Source organism: Pelophylax lessonae (genome assembly GCF_965119305.1).
Source record: "Pelophylax lessonae genome assembly, chromosome: 12".
Lineage (NCBI taxonomy): Eukaryota > Metazoa > Chordata > Amphibia > Anura > Ranidae > Pelophylax > Pelophylax lessonae.
This window is the reverse complement of record NC_138779.1, coordinates 193,770,393-193,794,749: the sequence shown is the minus strand read 5'-3', so window position 1 is coordinate 193,794,749 and position 24,357 is coordinate 193,770,393. Positions and strand designations below refer to the sequence as shown.

At 44.4% G+C, this 24,357-nt stretch overlaps 1 protein-coding gene across 2 annotated transcripts in view; it reads right to left on the bottom strand.

The window, feature by feature from the left end:
• Positions 1-24,357, bottom strand: part of GRIK5 (glutamate ionotropic receptor kainate type subunit 5) — a 565,130-nt gene that overhangs the window by 482,899 nt on the left and 57,874 nt on the right. The gene's annotated exons all lie outside the window — the stretch shown is intronic.

The window sequence follows — 24,357 nt, the reverse complement described above, 5'->3', positions numbered from 1 at the left end:
ATGGGGTCACTGGGATAGGATGGGACAGGTAAGCAGCCAAAGTGGTGTAAAATCATCATAAAATGCTTCTCTATCCAAAAAAAAGCTTAAAGCACTATTAAACCCAAAACAGAAAAAGGCAATATTTTACAACTTGCCAATCATTAGATTCGGTGGCTGCAGTAGTTTACTTAATTTGTAGGCTTTTTTTTTCCTATTTTCATCTGGTGACCCGACCAGTAACACACCTCCTGTATTAGAGTGTCCCCACTCTGTATGAAGTAGCACAGGAGGCACCTTTGGACAGCAGCATTGTCAGTGTTGGGTGAGGGGACTCTTAGATGTACTAGCAAATTTAGATACACTAACAAATTGAAGCCAAACTCCAGCTAGTACTTTTTAAGTATTAAGAAAGGTTTTACATAAATAAATAAATAAAAGCTGATCAATATAAGACCCCCTGCTAATGTCAAATGGTTTGGTTCATCCCTGTATGGATCCTTTCACACGAGCGCTCCGATCTGATCCGCCTGTCATTTTTTTAGGCGGATCTGATCGGATCCTCCATGCATCCCTATGGGGCAGTGGATGTCAGCAGAGACATGTCCGCTGACATCCGTTGCCATCCGCATCCAATCCTGTCCGTGAAATCCAGACAGATGGAAACCCTATTTTCCCTCCGTCCAGGGGATCGGATCGGATGGGATCGGATGAGAGCGGACATATCGGGCTATAGTTAGTGTAACCAGTTACCCTTTGCAGCTGTTTGGCTTTATCCCATATTTTTTGAAGAAGTCTGTAAGTTGAGTATTGTTTATTGGGTTTAGAGAAAAGTTGCGCTTCCAGCCCCTCCGCCAACATGGGTGCCCCACTAAATTGTAGCATAATATTCAGCGTGGAGTTACAGTTTTATCCAACTAATCCACCCACCATTTGTTGGAGCTGGGATGCTATATAGTACAACCACGGGTTCGGGAGAGCCAGCTCACCCATATCCTTAGGTTTCTGCAACTGCTCCAGTTTAATCCTGGCCGCGCTACCTTTCCATATCAGGGTCCTAAAGTTTATAACCTAAAACATTTTCAGTGGAAATACTACCGGGGAGTTATGGAGAAGATATAATAGTTGTGGCATCAGGACCATTTTATTTAAATTCAAACCTTCCGGCTACCGAATTACATTTTGTCCTATATCTTGGCCTTATCTCTAAATTTCACCAGTAGTGCGTGTATATTCAAACGGCAAAAATTCCAATAGCTGTGGGGAAATTATTACGCCCAAATATTTGGATGATACTACTGGACCGGGCAAAAGGTTCCTAAGAGAAGACTTCAGGAGCTCAGCTTTAACCACTTGTCGACCAGTCACGTTGACTGTACTGCGGCAAAGTGGCTCGTTCCCGTCCAGCGACGTAGACCTACGTCGCTGGACTCCTCCCCTTGTGGGCGGCGCACGCGCGTGTATTCAGTCACAGCAGGAGTCGGGCCAGGGGAGGAGCGGCGGTGATCACCGCTGCTCTTCCCCGATCATTGGGGAATAGAGTCTGGAGATCCGCCCGCTTGTGTAAACAAAGCGGGCGGATCTCCTAAGTGACAGACAGGGTCAGATTGCAGGGTTCAGCATAGCTGAACCTGCGATCTGTCCCTGTGTCACTCAGTCACCTCCCCCCACACACGTCAGTAAGCACCAGGCATATATTAACCCTTTCCTCTCCAATAAAATTAACCCCTTCCCTGCCGTGTCATTTTTACAGTAACAGTGCATATGTATAGCACTGATTACTGTAGTAATGTCATTGGTACCCCCAAAAGTGTAAAAAATATCAGTCAAGGGTCTGATCTGTCCGCCGCAATGTCGCAGTCCCGCAAAAAAAAAAAAATCACAGATCGCCGCCATTACTCTTTAAAAAAAACACCAAAAATGACAGAAATCTTTCCCTTAGTTAGTAAACGCAATAACTTTTGCGCAAACCAATCAAAATACACTTATTGTGATTTTTTTTACCAAACATATGTAGCAGAAAACAAATTGGCCAAAAATATAAAAAAATTTTGATTTTTAAATTTTTTTGGGGGGGGGATTTCATATAAAAAAATGTGAAAAATATTGTTATTTTTTCAAAATTTACGCTTTCTTTTTTGTTTATAGCGCAAAAAGTAAAAATCGCACAGGTGATCAAATACCACCAAAAGAAAGCTCTGTGGGGAAATAAAGGACGTAAATTTCGTTTGAGTACGGCGTTGCATGACCGCGCAATTGTCAGGTAAAGTCGCACAGTGCCGAATCGCAAAAAGTGGCCTGGACGTAAGACAGCAAAATCCTCCGGTGGTAAAGTGGTTAAAAGATAACTCCACTCTAATGGGAATAAAATAGTGAATACAAAAAATAAAATAAATATAGCATATACAATTGCTACACAGGTCATATTGTAATTGAATGTTATTAAATATTACCTTTCCTTTTCTAGCTTTTATATGTAACTAGTTTTAAATACAAGAATTGACTTGGTATCAGCCATGTGTAATGCTCTACATCACCTATTTTCAACCAGGGTCCTTCCAGAGGTTACTACTGGCCCCTTGAGCATTGAGTTAATTGATCTCCTACCTACACTGACCATCAATGCAAGAGGACAATCTTACACTGACCCCTAATGTTAGCGGACTTCACAATTTTTACTGTCCACATTTCCTTTCTGTTATTACTATTCATATAAACTCAAGAATTTAGCTAATAATGCTGTTTTACAGAGCAGGAGGGTATAACAAATGATCTGCCCCGGGTGTCAAATACACTAGGTATGCTGTATTATTTAAATTGATATTAAAGTCTCTGTTTTTTTTTTTCTTAAATCACAAACAGGTTAAAGTTATCTGCTCTGTGCAGTGGTTTTGCACAGAGCAGCCCCAATCCTCCTCTTTTCGGGTCCCTCGCCGGCGCTTCTGGCCCCTTCCTTCTGCTGAGTGCCCCCAGAGGAAGCAGCTTGCAATGGGGGCACCAAGCTGCGGCTCTGTCTGTCCATTCACACACAGAGCTGCTGCTCTGCTCCGCCACCTCTCTCCTGATTTGGCTCAGTGGCTGTGATTGACAATGGCTCCTGCTGCTGTCCCAGCCAATGAAGAGGCAGACCCCCCCAAAGTACAGTGATAAATACAGCGTAGCTGTATGTAGTGACAAAACAAAATTAATCCAATAGGTGAATGTGATCCAATCAAAAAGAATGAGAAAACCAATAAAGGTTCAAAGACCAATAATAGTCCACAAAGTCCAAATGATATTGTGATCTTCACCATGTGACTCAAATGTGAAAGATGGGGTGTTGGAAATCGACCTCTAGTGATATTCAGGTGATATATAAAGTGACTCCCACCACCGACAGGCTTTCCTCCTTACCAGATGGAATTTGGTAAGGTGCCGATAAAGACTCAATATAGCCAGTTGGAGAGGAGGAAAGCTTCCACTGCAATTCCACCTTCCACCCCGTTCGATGGCCCCTCCTATCTCAGCAGAAGTGTTGTCAGAGGAAACGCGTTAGAGAGAAGGCGTGTCGCGCCGCCACATACGTCACCTATCGCCCGATCTGCAGCCAGGCATAGGCGTTATATATAGGCTATCCTTTCGCTGTCTCCTTGCAACATACATGTAAGTGCATTACCTCTTTTTTGAATAAAATTATCGGGGTATCACACTATTGTTTGCTCCTTTATTCCTCGCATGACAACCCTGGGGAGTGGTAGTGAGTTAGCGGACTTGCATGGTTGCGGAGGCGATTCCAGATATCCAGCCAGCCGAGGGGACATCCATTTAGGAGAATTCTTCCAACATTAAGCTATACACCATCTGGTAAGAGGCCCCTTTGTGCCATCGAACGGGGTGGAAGGTGGAATTGCAGTGGAAGTTTTCCTCCTCTCCAACTGGCTATATTGAGTCTTTATCTGCACCTTACCAATTTCCATCTGGTAAGGAGGAAAGCCTGTCTGTGGTGGGAGTCACTTTATATATCACCTGAATATCACTAGAGGTCGATTTTCAACACCCCATGTTTCACATTTGAGTCACATGGTGAAGATCACAATATCATTTGGACTTTGTGGACTATTATTGGTCTTTGAACCTTTATTGGTTTTCTCATTCTTTTTGATTGGATCACATTCACCTATTGGATTAGTTTTGTTTTGTCACTACATACAGCTACGCTGTATTTATCACTGTACTTTGATCGTGATTTATTGTTTGCATATGTGCCATTATGTTGATTCAGTATAGCACTCTTGTTTAGCGCACCTATTTTTTCAACATTTATTCTTACTAGGTTCAGTTCAGGTAGCAGCTTTACCCTTATCAGCGCACCCATACCATTTCACAGACCCCCCCAAAGAGCCGAGGCACTTGTGCACAACGCTGGATCAAGATGGGGCTCAGACAAGTATTAGGGGGGGCTGCACAGATTTAAGGTAAAAAAAACCTTGAGCCTTTAGAACCACTTTAAAGGATAAGTTCACCTTAATAATAAAATAATAAAAATAATAAAAAAAAATAATAAAATAATAATAGTAAAGAAAACTTTGAGCCTTTAGAACCGCTTTAAAGGATAAGTTCACCTTAATAATAAAATAATAATAAAATAAATAACTAATAACATAATAAAATAAAATAATGCACATCTTTTCATTTAATTTGTTATTTTTTTTTTACTTGGAGCCTGGAAAGAAGGGGAGAGGCTGCTGCTGCTGGAACATGTTACATGTTTGACCCTAAATATGGGTGAAACATGTTCCAAAAGTTGAACTTATCCTTTAATCTTATATTTATGTAGCACTGTGCCTATAGGGCTTGCTGTTTGATGACTTCTTGGGCCACCTCTGATTACCTGCAGACAGTCACTTCGGGACCGTTCACTCATCCATCCTTACTCCCAGTTGCTCGTTACTCAATAAACAGTCCAGAGGTATTTGGTTTTGTATTTATTGTGGAACTTGGATGGGAGAAGGGAATAGTGGGATACTCCAACTTGAACTATTTGAATGGGAGAAGGGAATAGTGGGATACTCCAACTTGAACTATTTGAATGGGAGAAGGGAATAGTGGGATACTCCAACTTGAACTAATTGGATGGGAGGAGGGAATAGTAGGATACTCCAACTTGAACTATTTACAGTTGATAAGGACAACTCTCACTTGGCCTCACCAGGTTATTTGTGGAAGCAGACACACTGCTTTAACCATACTGCCACTTGTATGGAAGGGTTAAGTCTTCTTGCTCTCTCTAGCAGCAGACTTGATGCAACTACATCATTATCTTCAGGACACTCTCTAGCATCCCCTTGACTGACACCCATCCACTGACTCTTCTAGCTGAAGGCATGGCCCTCTCAGGAAAGGCCCCATGACACAGATCTGTATTCACTGTATACAGAATCAGATTATTAACAGTGTCTCCCAGGGCAGCCATCAGGGGGGGACAGCCCATACACATGTAGGGGGCCCGGGCGTTCTGAGGGGCCCAGCTGCCCAGGCCCCAACCAATGAGACCGAGTTGTTGCTGCTGTAGTAACTAGCAATTGCTGAAGCAGGATGGTTCCAGAGGAAGCCGATGCAGCTGAAGGGATGTTTCTTTGCTCAATTGCGCTGTCTCTTTGATTAAAATATGAGGCTGTCTCTTTGCTGGATTGGGATATCTTTTTGCTGAATATACAGTATGGGGCTGTCTCTTTACTGGTTGGGAATGTGTCTTTGCTGAATATATGAGGCTGTCATTTTGTTGGATTAGGATGTCTCTTTGCTCAATATATGAGGCCGTCTCCTTGCTGGATTCGGATGTCTCCTTGCTGAATATATGGGGATGTCTCTTTGCTGGCTTGGATTCATTTTCATAAGTTGTAAGAGTGTCAAAATATCAGTGAAGGACTCGGTGGGATGGCCAGTGGGCGGAATATGTGGGACGGCCAGAGGGCGGGCCCCACAAAATGTTGGTGATCAGGCCCGGAGGGACCCAGGCCTAAAGCGGTGTAAGGGGTCCCAAAATTTCTGATGGCTGCCCTGGTGTCTCCCTTCCAGTCTGCTCTGCAGGACCTCAGGTTCAGCTCCTCTCTGACACTCAGGCCCTCATGTCAACCACCTGAGGCTGAATGGCAACTTATACAGAGGAGGGGCAGCCGCCCCCTCCCTACGGGACCCCGCTCTCCAGCAAAAAGAACCCAAACAGATGTGCTCTTGGCATTTATACAGTATCCCAACATGCACCAAGGCACTTTCCTCTTCAAGTCACCAGGGCTGTACTAAATGCCTGTGCACTAATTTGTCAGGTTTCCCCCCACTGTCCAATATGCCACCCTATTGGACCAGTGTAAAACACTTCAGACAAACTGAGCTGCACCTGAGCACCAAGAGCAGACCTCACTTGCAGATACTGCTCTCTGGTAGGCAGAGAACAATATAAATGTACCTGGCAATCTTTCTGGGAAGCAGAAAAGATCCAAAACTATGCTCTCCCTTTAGAAAAGTGACAATGCGAGGCGCCGAATCAAAAAGGGGCTAAGTGATAGACAAATATGGTGTTAATAAATAAAGTGTTAAATATTAAGAATATTAAATAATAAATACCAAAAATTCATAAAGTGCAAAAAATTCCATCCTATTAAAAAACTGCATGTGAAAATACATCCAGTCCATAAATTCATAAAGTGCAACAGTAATTTTTCCGTACAAAAAACTCCACCACAAAAAGTGACATAAGGTGCTGAGCAAATCTTCTTAATTGAGAAAAAGTGCTTGTGCTTGAAATGTTCCTTCACCCGTTAATGTGGGGCATAGGTGTGCGCAGCCTATTGCATTAGGGTGTGCACCCCAAAGTTTAAATACACATGCATGTGTTTGCCTACATGTATATGGCCCCGGTACATTACTCTCCCTGCTGGCAAAGTGAAATAGAAGTGTGTGGCACTTCTCTTATGGCAGAGCAGGTCTGAGGGAGATTTTTCCCATCTCCTCACTGGCAAACAGAGCGATAATGCTAATGTGCCCTAGGTGATTAGGGTGTGCCCAGGCACACCCGGCACACCCTGTGCGCACGCCTATGATGTGGGGGTAACTCACCAGAAATCAAAGGGCCTCCAGGACCCAGCTTGCTCTAAATTTTGTAGCTAGATGGTCTCCTTGGATATATGGTAGATAGATGGTCTCCCTGTGTTCACAATGGATTGCTATGCACTTATCACCTCAATCAGGATATTGTTGCCGTTTCCCAAGAAAAATAAAAAAACATAGGATTGCGCAATATCGTTTTTAAAAAGGTTTATTATACACAATAATGAGGACTGGTACACTCGCATTTTGTTGTGCCAATATCGGCACATCCAAATAGCGGAGAGCAGAGTAATGTATGAACGCCGCTCTGTGACAGCGTGCGTTCCACAATGCGTTCCAACAGCGGGCGGAAATGATGAACGGGAAGTGATCACCGAACCAACCTCAATGCATTTTGCGATATTGCGTCATCAGGAAGTCTCCCTTTAGAACTTACCAAGGACTGTGCTATATTTAAAACATTTAGTAATCAGGCCAATGTACTGTGAACTGTAGGTATAATGATTTTTAGCTAGGGTTCCCTAAGACCTGAAAAATATTTTAAGGGTTCCACCAGCTACTAAGGTTTGAGAAAAGGTGCTCCACACAGTAGAACTAAGACTGCAATAGGGAGGGAAAAGGGTAGCTGCTGGGGCTGACTGGCAACTTTGAGCCCAGGGGGCAAGTACAAACCAAAGGCCCATGGTGCAGCGACTCAACCCCCCTCCCACTCTCTTTCCTTTTGGCCTCCTCCTGACCCCCAATCCAGGCTGAAGCTCCACTCCAGGTACTCTCTACTCACGGGCCGAATCCGGTTTCCCAACCTGGCCAGCAGGGGCGGTTAGGGCTGGCCAGAGGAGGAGAGTCTCCAGTGGGGCATGGAACCGGCCTCTGCTCAGGCACAGCTTACACCATCCATTAGTGATCGACCGATATCGGTTTTTTATTGCCGATACCGATATTTTGGCCATTGAATATCGGTATCGGCCGACTTTGGCCAATATTTTCTTACATTTAAAAAAACATTTTTTTTTCCTTGACAGGTACTGTTGTGGAGGAATCTGGGGGTCTAAAAGACCCCAAACCCCTCCTATGCACTTAGCATTCAAAATGCCAAGTTTGGCTCTTTTGAATGCTGTCATTTTTTTTTATTTGGCGCTGAGTACCCGGAAGTGATGTCATGACATCACTCCCGGGTTTTTACATGGAGACCCAATCAATGCGGCTTTGATCGGGTCTTCCACGGCCGCGCAGGCCCGGTGGGACGGGAGACCCGGGTGAGCCGCGGAAGGCGGTGGGAGGGGGGGGGACTTTAACTCCCGCTCCTTGTAATGACAGCCGAGCGGCTTCTCAGCCGCATCGGTTGTCATTACAAGACAGCCAACCGCCGGCTATGGACGCCGGTACCGGGGTGATGCCTCTAGCTGCAGGCATCACTCCGGTACAAGCACTTTCCAGAAATATCGGCAATATCGGTAACCTCCGGGGCCGATTCCGATATATCGGGGAAAGTGCATATCGGGCACTCAGTAGGTCAGCAGTGGGGACTTTTTACTTCTCTTCACCAGGAATCCTTTAGGCATGTCTGTGGTAGAAGCGGTGCAGCCTTTTTATGGGGCATCAGAGTGGCCCGGGCGCAATTGCCCCCCTGCTCCCTTGCCCAGTCCTCCCCTGGGTAGCTGCCAATCAGGTTTTTTGCAGGAATATATACAGATAAGGTATATAACTGACAAGAGGAGAAAAATGGGGACACCAGAGCCAACATTCTTTTATTTTTTATTATAATGTAATAGTGTTACTTGGCACTTTTAGAGTCCAATAATACAAAGCAGAGCCCTCCCTTCTGACAGCGGAAAAAGACCGCCAATATAATGACGGGCACAAAGGGGAACTGGTGGCCTTGGCATTAACATGTGAAGAGGTGAGACACCAGAAGTCTGGAAGAGAACAGAAATGCTTTATCACTTCCTACAGAGAATCAAGCCACAAGATCACTCGTATTATTAAGAGACTCTTGTCTTTCCTCTTTAGTCAGGAAGCCTCAATAACTTAAATTTCCTCAACTGTCATTGACAGCTTACGAAAGGCTAAGAAGCCGAAGGACAATTACTGCAATCTCATTCTACACAGGATCTTTTTTTTTTATTAAAGGGGATGTGTAAGACTATTTTCCATAATTTCCCGATGCTTCAGAAAACAGTCTGCATACTTTACCAGATCAGACAAGATGGAGTTTGTCTCGCTCTTCTGGAATCACGCTTGGCAGTACATCGCTTTTAAGGGTTATTTCTGTATAGAGGCTCTCATTGCAATAATATGTGGACTCTCTAGGTAAACATATTGTTGCAAATGTATTTTCTGCTTAACCACTTGCCGGCTGCCCGCCGAAGATATACCGCAGCAGGCTGGCTCAGCTATAAGTACGTCGGTTCGCTGGAGCGCTCCTGGGGGGGCGCGCGCGCACGTCCGCGCCCCCATTAGGAAGCGTGAAAGCCGATCTACGGGGCCTCCGTCCGCAATTGCCGCCGGGCATCTGGAATCGCTCCCTGTGGAGAGAGAACGACGGTCTGCTGTTGTAAACACAGCAGACCATTGTTCTCTTTGGAATGAACACAGAGCGCCTGTGATCCTCCTATTTAGAATTACAGGTCTCTATGTTGATTCCACAAACCCACCCCCTCACAGTTAGAAAACACCCCCTAGGCATACACTTAGGCCCCTTTCACACGAGCGATCCGATCAGCCTGTCAGTTTTTTAGGCAGACCTGATCGGATGCTCCATGCATCCCTATGGGGCAGCGGGTGTCAGCGGAGACATCTCCACTGACACCCGCTGCAATCTGTTATTTTCCATCCATCTGGAGGATCGGATGGGATCGGATCTCCCACAGCGGGGATCTGACAGCTCCGTCTCTGCACACAGAGTAGAGACGGAGCTGTCATCCGCCTGCTCAGTGGGGATTGGCGGATCGATTCCCTGCTGAGCAAAACGGACTCCGTCGGGCGGTGTGTCGGTGTGAAAGGGGCCTTTAACCACTTTACCGCTGAGTACTTGAATAGTACTGCGGCAAAGTGGCTCGTTCCCGTCTGACGACGTAGACCTACATCGCCAGACTCCTCCCCTTTAGGCGGCGCTCGCGCGCCGCCGGAGGCGCGCTCCCGCTGTTTTCATTCACAGCGGGAGTCGGGCCAGGGGAGGAGCAGCGGCGATCGCCGCTGCTCTGCCCCGATGGTCGGGGATCTAGTGTGGAGATCCGCCCGCCTGTGTAAACACAAGCGGGCGGATCTCCTCAGTGACAGGGAGTGACAGATCGGACTGTTCAGCATAGCTGGACATCTGATCTGTCCTTGTGTCACACAGTCACCTCCCCCCACACACGTTAGTAAGCACCAGGCATACATTAACCCCTCCCTCTCCAATAAAATTAACCCCTTCCCTGCCAGTGTCATTTTTACAGTAACAGTGCATATATATAGCACTGATTACTGCAGTAATGTCACTGGTACCCCCAAAAGTGTCAAAAATGTCAGTCAAGGGTCCGATCTGTCCGCCGCAATGTCACAGTACCGCAAAAAAAACGCAGATTGCCACCATAAGAGCCGGTTCACACTTCTGCGTGTGCCGGGTTCGCATGTCATGTCGGAGCGCACTGCTCCGACATGACATGCGATCAGCTGTGCGGTGCGAGTTTAGCCATACAGTTTGTATGGCTAAATTCGCACCGCACCCGCAGCAAAGACGCACAGGAGGCATTTTTGCTGCCGCATCAGGATCGGATCGCACAGCGGTTCACACTTGTGCGATCCGATCCTGTGCGAACTGCACGATCGCACTGCGATATGCGATCAAACTGGGGGTGTCGTTAAGATTACATTGACACCCCCAGCGGATCGCATATGGCAGTGTGAACTGCCGGGGGTGCGTGTGCGATGCGGGAACAGGCTGCGAATTCGCAGCCTTCCCGCATCGCAATAGTGTGAACCGAGCCTTACTCATTAAAAAAAACCACCAAAAATGACAGAAATCTTTCCCTTTGTTAGTAAACGCAATAACTTTTGCGCAAACCAATCAAAATACGCTTATTGCGATTTTTTTTACCAAACATGGGTAGCAGAAAACAAATTGGCCAAAAATTTAAAAAAAAATTGGTTTTTACATCTTTTTTTGGGGGGAATTTCATATAAAAAAATGTTAAAAATATTGTTATTTTTTCAAAATAAACGCTCTTTTTTTGTTTATAGCGCAAAAAGTAAAAATCGCACAGGTGATCAAATACCACCAAAAGAAAGCTCTATTTGTGGGAAAAAAAGGACATCAATTTCGTTTGGGTAAGGCATCGCACGACCGCGCAATTTTCAGTTAAAGTCGCACAGCGCCGAATCGCAAAAAGTGGCCCAGACGTAAGACAGCAAAATGCTCTAGTGGTAAAGTGGTTAATCGGTTAACCCCATTCCCTGCCAGTGTCAATATTACAGTAAAAGTGCATTTTTTTTTAACACTGATTACTGTAATATCCCACTCACAGTTAGAAAACACCCCCTAGGCATACACCTAACCCTTTGATCGCCCCTGGGTTAACCCCTTCCCTGCCAGTGTCATTATTACAGTAACAGTGCGTATTTTTAGCACTGATTACTGTAGTAATGTCACTGGTCCCCCCCAAAAGTGTGTAAAATGTCAGTCAGGGGTCCGATCTGTCCACCACAATGTCGCAGTCCTGCTAAAAATCACTAATCGCCGCCATTACTAGTAAAAATAAATAGAAATTACATAAATCTTTCCCCTAGTTTGTAGACGCGATAACTTTTGCGCAAACCAATCAAAATATGCCTATTGGGATTTTATTTTACTAAAAATATGTAGAAGAATACAAATTGGCCTAAAATGATGAAAAAATTTAGATTTTTACATTTTTTTTTTATTGGGAATGTTTTATAGCAGAATGTTAAAAATATTGTTTGTTTTTTTCAGAATTGTCGCTCTTTTTTTGTTTATAGCGCAAAAAATAAAAATCGCACAGGTGATCAAATACCACCAAAAGAAAGCTCTATTTGTAGGGGAAAAAGGACAGGGCATCAATTTTATTTGGGTACAGCGTGGCACGACCTGGCTACATATGGCTAGGGATTGGCCAAACCACCACCCCACCCACCCCCCCCCCCGTTCGGTTCGCACCAGAACATTTCGAACAGGGAAAACGTTCTAGCGAAGATGCAAACTCTATCAAAGGGACACGAACATAAAAATTAAAAAGTCCTCATTTTAAAGACTTACATGCAAGTTATTGCCATAAAATGTGTGTGGGCACCCGGGTACTGCCCTGGGGGACATGTATCAATGCAAAAAGTTTTTTTTAAAAGAATCGATGTAAGGCCCCTTTCACACTTGCGGACCGTTCAGATCCGCCTGTCAGTTTTTCAGGAGGATCTGAACGGATGCCCCATGCATCCCTATGGGACATCGGATGTCAGCGGAGACATGTCCTCTGACATCCCATCCGATCCTGTCCATCAAATCCGGACGGATGGAAACCCTATTTGCATCCGTCTAGCAGATCGTATGGGATGGGATTGGATGAGAACGGACAGGCGGTTTGTTCTCATCCGATTCCCCCATAGAGGACAGCTGGGACCGGACAGCTCCGTCTCTGGAAACAGAGCGGAGCTGAAGCTGTCATCTGCCTGCTCAGCGGGGGATCGGCGGATCGATCGCCCGCTGAGCAGAACGGAGTACGCGGACAGAGCGGACCACGTGAAAGGGGCCTAAATTTGAACAGGTTGCCTGCACAGGACTACACACAACACCTGTACATCCAGCGCGGGTGAAGACAGCCCTTTGTATGTGTGTACAGATCAGCGCGCCCGTGTTAATGAGGATCAAAGCAGCTAGCGTTTAACCACTTGCCGACCGCCCCACGCAGATTTACTGCGGCAGGGCGGCTCGGCTGCGCATAATCATGTAGATCTACGTGATTATGTGCACACCGTTTCGTTGGTGCGTGCGCGCCGCCAGAGCGGCGCTCACACTGTGATTAGGCACAGCGGGAGGCAGACCTCCAGGCTCCCGCAATCTTCGGCAAGACTAACAGGAGAGCCGTCTGGAATGTAAACAATGTAAGACGGCTCTCCTGTCAGAGAGGCAGGGAAAGATTGTGTGATTCAGCTAAGCTGAATCACCGATCTCTCTGTGCCTTTGTTCAATCCATCCCCAAAACAGTTAGTAAGCACATATAATGAAAACATTTAACCCCTTGATCACCCCCCAGTGTTAACCCCTTCCCTGCCAGTGTCATTTATACAGTAACAGTGCATATTATTTAGCACTGATCACTGTATTAATGTCACTGGTCCCCAAAAAGTGTCACTTATGGTGCTTTTCCACTGCATGGTACGGCTCGGTTTGGCGCTTTAACACTGCATGGTACCCCATGGTATGTGTTAGAACGATTCGGTACGGTTTGGTACAGCAGCGCTTCTCCACTACATGGTATGGCTTGCCTAAACAGTACCACCTCAGTTGGGGTTCCAAGCGGGCCGTACCTTTACCATATCCCACAATCCTTTGCATGCAGCCTTGATTGTTTGTCACTACTAGCCACTGATTGGTCAGAGAATCTTTGTAATCCCACCCACTTACTACTTTAGTGGAAAAGCAAACCGAGCTGAGTAGAGCCTATACAGTGCTGAAATGTCCCGACTCGTACCACGCAGTGGAAAAGCAAACTGAGCCAAGCAGGGCCAAGCAGTGCCGAGTGGAGCCGAGTCGGGACTTGCAGTGGGAAAGTGCCATTAGTATCAGATTTGTCAGCCGCAATGTCACAGTCCCAATAAAAATCGCTGATCGCCGCCATTACTAATAAAACATTTTTTAAAAAGTCCATGAATCTATCGTAGTCTGTAAACGCTATAACTTTTGCGCAAACCAATTATCATACGCTTTTTGGGATTTTTTTACCAAAAATATGTAGCAGAATACATGTTGGCCGAAAATGATCAAAAAGTTAGATTTTTTACATTTTTTTTTTTTTTGTTTATTGGGAACGTTTTATAGCAGAAAGTAGAAAATATTGGTGTTTTTTCAAAATTGACGCTCTTTTTTTGTTTATAGCGCAAAAACGAAAGAAAAAAAAAACGCAGAGGTGATCAAATACCACCAAAAGAAAGCTCTTTTTGAGGGAACAAAAGGACATCAATTATATTTGGGTACGGCATCACACGAGTTGTCAGTTATAGCAACACAGTGCCGAATCGCAAAAAATGGCCTGGTCATTAAGGGGGTAAAACCTTACTGGGGGTTAAGTGGTTAAAGGATGGCAACTTTTGCCATTTACAGGTTTCTTATGATAGGAATTGTACATAGAAATACATTACGGCCTGGTATTGGTTTCTACTTGAAGATAGGTTAACAATACCTCGGAGAAACGCATTATGAATATTGCCTTTCTGCGTTCTTATAATGCAACTCCCCTCAAGGCTGATCCATGATCCTTAGCGCAGACATGGTAAGCAAACAATTTAAACAGTCAATAGCATAACTACGTTTTAATGTTCATCAGCTTGACCTGCACTCTTAAATGTTTCATCAACCGCATCATTGTTCATGTGTCTCGAAGGCAAAATTATTTTACGTAATGATCGCTGTCACATTGCGGAGGCACGTTATTAATAGTATTTCTATTATTGGTATTAATACCACCCGTTATTTATAAACCAGCATTGAAATGCAACTCAATTTTTGGCAAGTTTTTGGCACATTTGATGACATCATTTTTGCAATACTGCTAAAGAGACCCTGTCACAGATCAATCATTTCAACACCAATGTACCCATATGCACTAAGGTGATTTGAAAAGGTTAGTGCCACATCTCTATAAAAAGGTATCCAACACAGTTAGAATCCCTTCCCTAGGCTCACGTTTAACCCCTTGATCACCCACAATGTTAACCCCTTCCCTGCCAGTGTCATTATTACAGTAACAGTGCATATTTTTAGCACTGATTACTGTAGTAATGTCACTGGTCCCCCCAAAAGTGTCAAAAATGTCAGTTAGGGGTCCGATCTGTCCGCCGCAATGTCGCAGACCCGCAAAAAAATGCAGATTGCCGCCATTACTAGTAAAAAAAAAACAACAATTAAAATGACATAAATCTTTCCTGTAGTTAGTAGACGCGATAACTTTTGCGCAAACCAATCAAAATGCGCTTATTGTGATTTTTTTTTTTACCAAAAATTTGTAGCAGAAAACAAATTGGCCTAAAATGTTAAAAATTTTTGATTTTTAAATGTATTTTTTCAAGAATATCATATAGCAGAATGTAAAAAATATTATTTTTTTTTTATTTCAAAATTGTTGCTCTATTTTTGTTTATAGCGCTTACTTTAGTAATGTCACTGGTCCCCCAAAAGTGTCAAAAATGTCAGTTAGGGGTCCGATCTGTCCGCCGCAATGTCGCAGACCCGCAAAAAAATGCAGATTGCCGCCATTACTAGTAAAAAAAAAACAACAATAAAAATTACATAAATCTTTCCTGTAGTTAGTAGACGCGATAACTTTTGCGCAAACCAATCAAAATGCGCTTATTGTGATTTTTTTTTTTACCAAAAATTTGTAGCAGAAAACAAATTGGCCTAAAATGTTAAAAAAATTTGATTTTTACATTTATTTTTTCGAGAATATCATATAGCAGAATGTAAAAAATACAGTTTTTTTTCAAAATTGTTGCTCTTTTTTGTTTATAGCGCAAAAAATAAAAATCAAAAATCGAACAGGTGATCAAACACCACCAAAAGAAAGCTCTATTTGTGGGGAAAAAAAGGACATCAATTTTATTTGGGTACAGCGTCGCACGACCGCCCAATTGTCCGTTAAAGCAGTGGTCCTCAACCCTGGCCCTCAGGGCCCACTAACAGGCCAGGTTTGCAAGATAACTGAAATACATCCCAGGTGATATCATTTTCTGCTCAGTGATTAAAATCTGGCCTGTTCGTGGGCCCTGAGGACAGGAGTTGAGGACCACTGCCTTAAAGTAATGCAGTGCCGAATCGCAAAATAGAGCCTGGTCAGGAAGGGGGGGGGGTAAAGCCTTCCGGGGGTGAAGGGGTTAACCACTTGCCGACCACCCCAAGTACATATACTGCTGCGGTCAGCCCCTCACAGGCAGAGTGATGTATCGGTACGTTACTAGCCTGTGAGGCTCTGGGGATCGCCGCCATTACGCATTAAAAAAAAAACAACAAAAATTACAAAAATCTTTCCCTTTGTAAGTAAACGCGATAACTTTTGCGCAAACCAATCAAAATACGCTTTTTGCGATTTTTTTTTTACCAAACATATGTAGCATAAAACAAATTGGCCGAAAATGTTAAAAAATTTAGATTTTTACATTTTTTTGGGGGGAATTTCATATAAAAAAATTTGAAAAATATTGTTATTTTTGCAAAATTGACGCTCTTTTTTTGTTTATAGCGCATGATCAAAAAATCGCACAGGTGATCAAATACCACCAAAAGAAAGCTCTGTTTGTGGGAAAAAAAGGACGTCAAATTAGTTTAGGTACAGCGTCGCACGACCGCGCAATTGTCCGTTAAAATCACACAGTGCCGAATCGCAAAATACTCCCTGGTCTTTAAGCAGCCAAATCCTCCGGGGCTGAAGGGGTTAAATTATGATTTCAATGGTGATTTAAATCAAATCCACCCTGGCTTTGACTATGCTATGCAGTGACTGTGTATGATTTGCCATAGCGTATAGTAAGGGTTGCAAGGGACGGCAAGCAGAGATCAGGTTGTGGGTGAGTCATCAGAAGTGTGCAGAGTGCGACTCCCTGAAGCGCTGAAAAAAAGCCCAGACTTACATAATTTCTGTAGTATCAAACAAGGTCATAAGCCTGAATTATTAAAAAAAAAAACAGTGGAGTTATCTACTAACCTAAAACTGAGTACACTGCAAAGCCCACGGGCCGATTTACTAAAAAGCTCATTTGCGTGATGGTGTCGAAAATCCGAGCTGCTTTTAAACATCCAGTCAGCTTAAAGGAGAACTCCGCTGTGCAGTAATTGATCCAACACTGACACATTACATAAGTCGTATAAACAGCTTTTATCTATGGGCACCAAAAGCTGGAAGATCTGACTCAAGAAGGAACAAAGGCCATCTCCTAGGAACCGATAGGAGCTTTCCTTTCTGTTTTCTCATCTGATGATGCAATGCAGGAGGCCGGGCACAGACACAGCATGGCTCTTGGTGGATTAGTCACAATTGGGCTTATCTAAAGATCTGACAGTACAGTCTTCAATTATTATAATGGTGCAGACTAACTTATGAAAGATATATATTTGCCCGAGGAAATGTCAAAAAAGAGAGGCCCCTGAGGTCTGACAGCTGTTGCCCTGTCAAATGCCTGAAGCTAGTATATACTAAAGTTACTACCAAACATGAATTAACGATTCCCGATCTGGCTGTCTTTCTGTCCATTTGAACAATGGTTTTGTGCTTATGGGCTTCATTAAGCATCACTGGCATCAACCTGATGAAACAGACTTGAAAACCTTGCCTGACCACCACAGACAGGATTTCTGCTTTGACCCAGAGTCTTCAAACGCTTACTGTGACTGCCAGATCTCTGGCTCATGAGATGTAAAGAAAAAAACCTCAAAAAATATTTTTAATTTAATGTTCCTGTTCTCGGTGGGATAAAGTAGCAGCCGGTCCATTAGGCGCGCCGCCCCCCTGCAGGGCACTGAACTCATAGGTTTCTATGAGTTTTTTTTTTTTTCAAGACACATGATTAGAGCCTGAGGCTCTAAGTGGCTTAAAAAAAAGGTTGGGCTTTGGGCGCAGTGAACCCCCCCCCCCCCCACTTGTGACACTAGCAAATTAATATTCGCTATTGTCTTCCAGCTTCACCTCATGGCCAATCAGGAAAATCAGGATCGGGTTGGCCGGGGGGAGAAGCAGAGGAAGCTGTGGAGGGGCGAGTGCAGGGGGAGCGCCACCATGGAAGGATAAGTGCGGGGGGAGCATCACAGTGGAGGGGCTGAGTGGAGGGGAGCGTCACTGTGGAGGGGTGAGTGCAGGGGGAGCGCCACCATGGAAGGATAAGTGCAGGGAAAGAGCCACCGTGGAGGGACTGAGTATGGGGGACCGTCACCATGGAGGGGTGAGTGCAGGGGGAGCACCATTATGGAAGGGTAAGTGCGGGGGAAGGGCCACCGTTGAGGGGCTGAGTGTGGGGGACCGTCACAGTGAAGGGTTGAGTGCAGGGGGAGCGCCACTGTGGAAGGGTAAATGCAGGGGGAAGGCCACCGTGGAAAGGTATGTGCGGGCGGACCTGGGGGGGGGGTTTGTTTCCCGCCCACCCAAAAAAAGTTTAGCACTAGCCGCCCCTGCCAGAGAACCAGGTGCATGTATGTTCTGCCATTGCTGAGCAGTATGGTTGGACAGTTTGCCACCCCTTCCTGACCACACTGCTAGCAAGGAGCTGAATATAAAATTACATGTGATTGACAGCGCTTGCCTCTGGCAGCATTGATGCCCTGGAAACCAGCGCTACCATTTGCAACAGATCATTCAGCTCTCCAAGGCTGTGTGATCTATCTGCAGCTGCTTGTAAATTCAAAGCCCCGGCTGATAAATCACACAGCTCCCCAGCACTGGGTGATCTTTTACTATTGTAAATGAGCAATCAGCACTGTCTGTTCATTCACAGTAGTAAAAGATTATACGGCACTGTGGTGCTGTGTGATCTATCTGTAAATGTTCATGCAGCACCGGCAGATAACTTATACATCCCTGCAGCACTGACTGATCTTTTACAATTACTACTAATACTGCTATTACTATTGAAATCTCAGCACTGTCAGGGCTGTGTAATGGATCTGCCGGCACTCTGTAGGTTTACTATCAGTCAGCAGCGCCATCACACAGTCCCGCAGTGCTGATTGTTATTTCACAATCGTAAAAGAACAGTCAGTTTAGAGAAGGGCAGGGGGCACAGTGCTGGCTCTACCTCCTCCCACAGGACTGCCCATAATTTGGGTTTCAGACTGAGGTGGAACTACAGCTTGGATTAAAATAAATAAAGAGGTGCTTTTGATTCACAACAACAGGGACACCGATAAGAAAGGGACCAATTGCAACATGCACTTGGTCCCCTGGAGGATTAAATAAAAGTATAAGGCTGGGTTCACACTATTGCGAATTGGATGAGGGGACGCACCGAACTCTCTGCTGCGAGCCGCTCTGAATTTAATGGGAACCTAGCCTAAACATTTTCATGAGAGTTCTTTAACCACTTACCTGTACGTTTGCTTGAAGAAGTAGTTGTACCGGGGTGATGCCTGCAGCTAGAGGCATCACACCGGTACTGTTTTTTAGAGCCAGCAGTCGGCTTTCTGGTGATAACAACCGATGCGACTCAGCAGCCGCTCAGCCGTTATCACAAGAAGCAGGAGGGGACGTCCCCCCTCCCACCGCCTTCCGCCACTCTACTCGAGTCTCCCTTCCCACCGGGAGACCTGAGCTACCAGCCGGCAGGTCCGCAGGCTGGTCAAGTCCCCAACTAACCCGGATTCGGCTTTGATTGGGTCTCTGATTAAGTAAACCAGAAGCGACGTCACCACACCACTTCCGGTTTACTCTGCTGCCAATGGTGCCGATTTAAAAAAAAAAAAATTACAGTATTCAAAAATGCAGATTTTGGCATTTTGAATACTTTTAAGTGCAAAGGAGAGATTTGGGGTCTTTTATACCCCAGATCCCTCCATAAAGAGTACCTGTCACTGGATGTTTACATTCCTTGTGACAGCAATAAAGGTGATCAGATTTTATTTATTTTTTTAAAGGAACAGTGAAACAACTAAAAAATAAAATAAAATAGGAAAAAAAAAAAGGTTAAAGCCGCCCCGTCCCCGTGTACTCGCGCACCAAATGAAACACATACGCAAGTCGCGCCTGCAAATGTAAACGGTGTACAAATCACACATGTGCGGTACCGCCGCGACCGTCAGAACCGTGAGAACAATAATTCTAGCAAAACATTTTACTCTCCAGACTTTGGCAAAAAAAAAAATATATATATATATATATATATATATATATAATGAAAAAAGAATATATATATATATATATATATATATATATATATATATATATATATAAATGTTTTGAGGTTCTAAGTAATTTTCCAGCAAAAAATACTGATTTTAATTTGTAAACAACAAGTGTCAGAAATAGGCTTGGTCCTTAAGGCTCCAATCACACCTGAGTGTATCGTTTTCAGGCGGGTTTTTTTAGCTTTTTTCAGGCGTTTTTTTCTGGCTTTTTTACAGGCGTTTTTTCAGGCATTTTTTTCCAGACATCTAACAAAAACGCCTGCAATCTGCCAAAAAAGAAGCTCATGTACTTTTTTTGAGCTTCAGGCGTTTTACTTCAGGCAACAAAACGCTCATATCTGAACAGGGACCATTGAAATGAATAGGATTTTGCTTGTTGGACGTTTTGAGACTACAGAGATGAGCATTTTACGAGCTGAAATACACTCAGGTGTGAACAGGGCCTAAGTAGTTAAAGTGATTGTAAACGGTCACCTTGTGAAACAACCTGTTTGGTTTAAAATAGAAGGCAAAAAATTTGTGTATAAATATATAAAAAAAAAAAACAATTTAAATACTTTTTTTTCCTTTTTTTTAAGTGATCACATTCCCTCTGTTCTCAGCTGCATAAGAGCTGGGGGGAGGAGAAGCAGCAGTAGCACACTGAGCTTCCCAGTGAATGGCTGTGTAGCAGGGGCGTGTCAGGACAAGTCTGATCATTGGAGGAGAGAATACTGAGTTCCCACCATAGTTAGAAAACTAACCACAGTGTGCTCTTCTGCTTGGTGTGGTCAGTTTCAAAAGGAAAGCATGGGACTGGCAGGAACACCAGGGATTTCACACAAAAGAAGCAATACAAGGAGAACAGGCGACTTTCTTGTACGAGTACATGATACAGCAGGCACATATCAGGAATATGAAGTGTTGGGGCAACAAACGCTTCAAATCGCACCTAGGCTCTACCCATGTAAAGCAAAGCAACAGGGTCACCTACTGTAACTTCCCCGTTTCCTCTCCTCCAGCACTTCATACTCCCCTTCCCCTCTATTCTGTCACCAGGAGTAAAAGAAAAAAGCTCTATAAAAGCTCAAAGTCATGACTTGCAGCTCATACATAGATGTTATAATGTAGGGAATTATTAGAACTCCTGTTGGGTTTTTACTGCTATCAAGGGCTATAATAGAAAGATTTATTCCCTGCTGCTAAAGCTTTCACCAGATAGGAAGTAAGGAAAAATCTGCAACAGAGAAACAGAAAAAAATCTATTACTCTTCCCCTACTCTACATAAGAAAAACATTTTTATGTCTGTCTTTGTTCCTGTTGGAGAGTCCCCCTCACCTTCTGTCTGGTAAACTGTTGTCAACAGGACAGGACCAGGAGTAGGGGTAATGCTCTCTTTTGGAGCCTAGGATAAGAATAAAAACCTAGCAGGGGTTCTAACCATTTACATATCTAAAACTAATAAAAAAAGGCTTTGGTACACTGTAATGGCACTTTTCCACTGCAAGTACCGGCTCTGCTCCACTCGGCACTGCTTGGCCCAGCTTGGCTCAGTTTGCTTTTCCACTGCGTGGTACGAGTCGGCACATTTCAGCACTGTATAGGCTCTACTCGGCTCGGTTTGCTTTTCCACTAAAGTAGTAAGTGGGTGGGATAACAACGATTCTCTGACCAATCAGTGGCTAGTAGTGACAAACAATCAAGGCTGCATGTAAAGGATTGTGGGATATGGTATAGGTACGACCCGCTTGGAACCCCAACCGAGGTGGTACTGTTTAAGCGAGCCGTACCATGTAGTGGAAAAGTGCCGCTGTACCAAACCGTACCGAATCGTTCTAACACGTACCATGCGGTACCATGCAGTGGAAAAGCGCCAAACCGAGTCAAACCGATCCGTTCCATGCAGTGGAAAAGCATCATAAGTGTACCCATGTCTATGGAAAGTAGAGCTACTAAGGGGTGCCCCATACCAAAAATAAAAACCTATATATACAGTATCTCACAAAATTGAGTACACCCCTCAAATTTTTGTAAACGTTTTATTCTATCCTTTCATGTGACAACACTGAAGAAATGACACTTTGCTACAATGTAAAGTAGTGAGTGTACAGCTTGTATAACAGTGTAAATTTGCTGTCCCCTCAAAATAACTCAACACACAGCCATTAATGTCTAAACCGCTGGCAACAAAAGTGAGTTCAAACCAGGGCTTTTTTTCAGCGGGAACGCGGGGGAACGCAGTTCCGGCACCTCTAGCACTGAATTAATTTTATGGCAGGGAGTGCTGGGGTGTGCCTGAAGGTCTATCGATGCTTGTCGTTGGTGGAGATCTATTTTTTGTGGGTGTCTATTGTTGTCAGGCATGTCTATTGTTGCTTGTAGGGGGGGGGGGTCTTATGTTGCTAGGGGGTAAATTTTTGCTGGGAGAGGTTTATTGTTGCTGGCTGTTGGAGGGTCTATTGATGCTAGCTACTGGAAGATCATTGGTTGCTGCTGGGGGGGTCTATTGTTGCTAGGATGGTATTTTGTTGTGGGGAGTCAATTGTTGCTGGGGAAGGACTATTGTTGTGGGGGAGGGGGTCCATTGCTGCAGGAGGGTCTATTGTTGCTGGAGGGGGTCTACTGTTGCTGGGGTGGGGTCTATCAAATTCCATACAAGTTACTTAGTAGCACAAAATTATACTTGGTTCTGTATTCTCTAATAGGGGCGGTACTGGAAGGTGGGTAGGGGGTGAAACCTAGGGACCTTGCTCAGAGGTGGGTAGGGGGCAAAGACGAAGGGTGACTCAGAAGGTGATAGTTCCTGTACCTTTTCTATGAGAAAAAAAAGCCCTGGTTCAAACACATCTCTCCCATGTGGAGTAAGTATCGCCAATGGTTTAGAGAGTTTGGATTTATCCTTCATTTTATGGATAGTGTTGGAACCACTGACAATGGGGTACTTTGACGTAGTGGTGGGCTTGAGCACAATATGGCCATATGGTGGGACTAAATCCCCATTTTTACTTATTTTGATCAAGTCTTAGTTGCCTTGTTATATTTGATGGTTATTTCTTTTGCATGTGTGCACTATCCTCTGCAGTCATACAGTATATGTATATTGGTTTTCATAGCACCATCTTTAGAAACGCATGTTCAGGGTGTGCCCCCCCCCCCAACCCTTTGTTTGTTATACATTCAGTCCTGACCAGACTCCCTCCTGGGGTTGAGCACCCCACCCTCCCACACCAGTAAGCAGATATAGGAGGAGTCCCTTATAGTGCAGTTCAAGCACATCTCTCCCATGTAAGGTGTAAGTATCTCCAATGGTTAAGAGAGATTGGATTTAACCTTAATTTTTTGGATAGTGTAGGACCCACTGATAATGGGGTACTTTGACGCAGTGGTGGGCTTGAGCACGATATGGCCATATGGTGGGACTAAATCCCCATTTTTACTTATTTTGATCAGGTCTTAGTTGCCTTGTTATATTTGATGGTTATGTCTTTGCATGTGTGCGCTATCCTCTGCAGTCATATAACAAAAATGAGTACACCCCTAATTGAAAATGTTCAAATTGGGCCCAATGTGTCAATTATTTTTTGTGGCCACCATTATTTTCCAGCACTGCCTTAACCCTCTTGGGCATCGAGTTCACCAGAGCTTCACAGGTTTCCACTGGATTCCTCTTCCACTCCTCCATGACGATATCACGGAGCTGGTGGATTTTAGAGACCTTGCGCTCCTCCACCTTTCATTTGAGGATGCCCAACATATGCTCAATAGGGTTTAGGTCTGGAGACATGCTTGGCCAGTCCATCGCCTTTACCTTCAGCTTCTTTAGCAACATTTTACAAAAATGTGAGGGGTGTACTCACTATTGTGAAATACTGTACATATACATATATACACACACACTATATTACCAAAAGTATTGGGACACCTGCCTTTACTTGCACATGAACTTTAATGGCATTCCAGTCTTAGTCCATAGGGTCCAATATTGAGTTGGCCCACCCTTTGCAGCTATAACAGCTTCAATTTCTCTGGGAAGGCTGACCACAAGGTTTAGGAGTGTGTCTCTCAGGGGCAGATCCAGAGTCTAATCTCTGGAGGGGCACTGCCAGAAAATAGGGTGTTGCTTACAGAACTGTTTTTAACAAATCATACAGTCCTAACCTTGTTTAAAACAGTGACACGTTTAAAATGATGCCACTTCCTCTCAGTGTGGAGAAGCTGA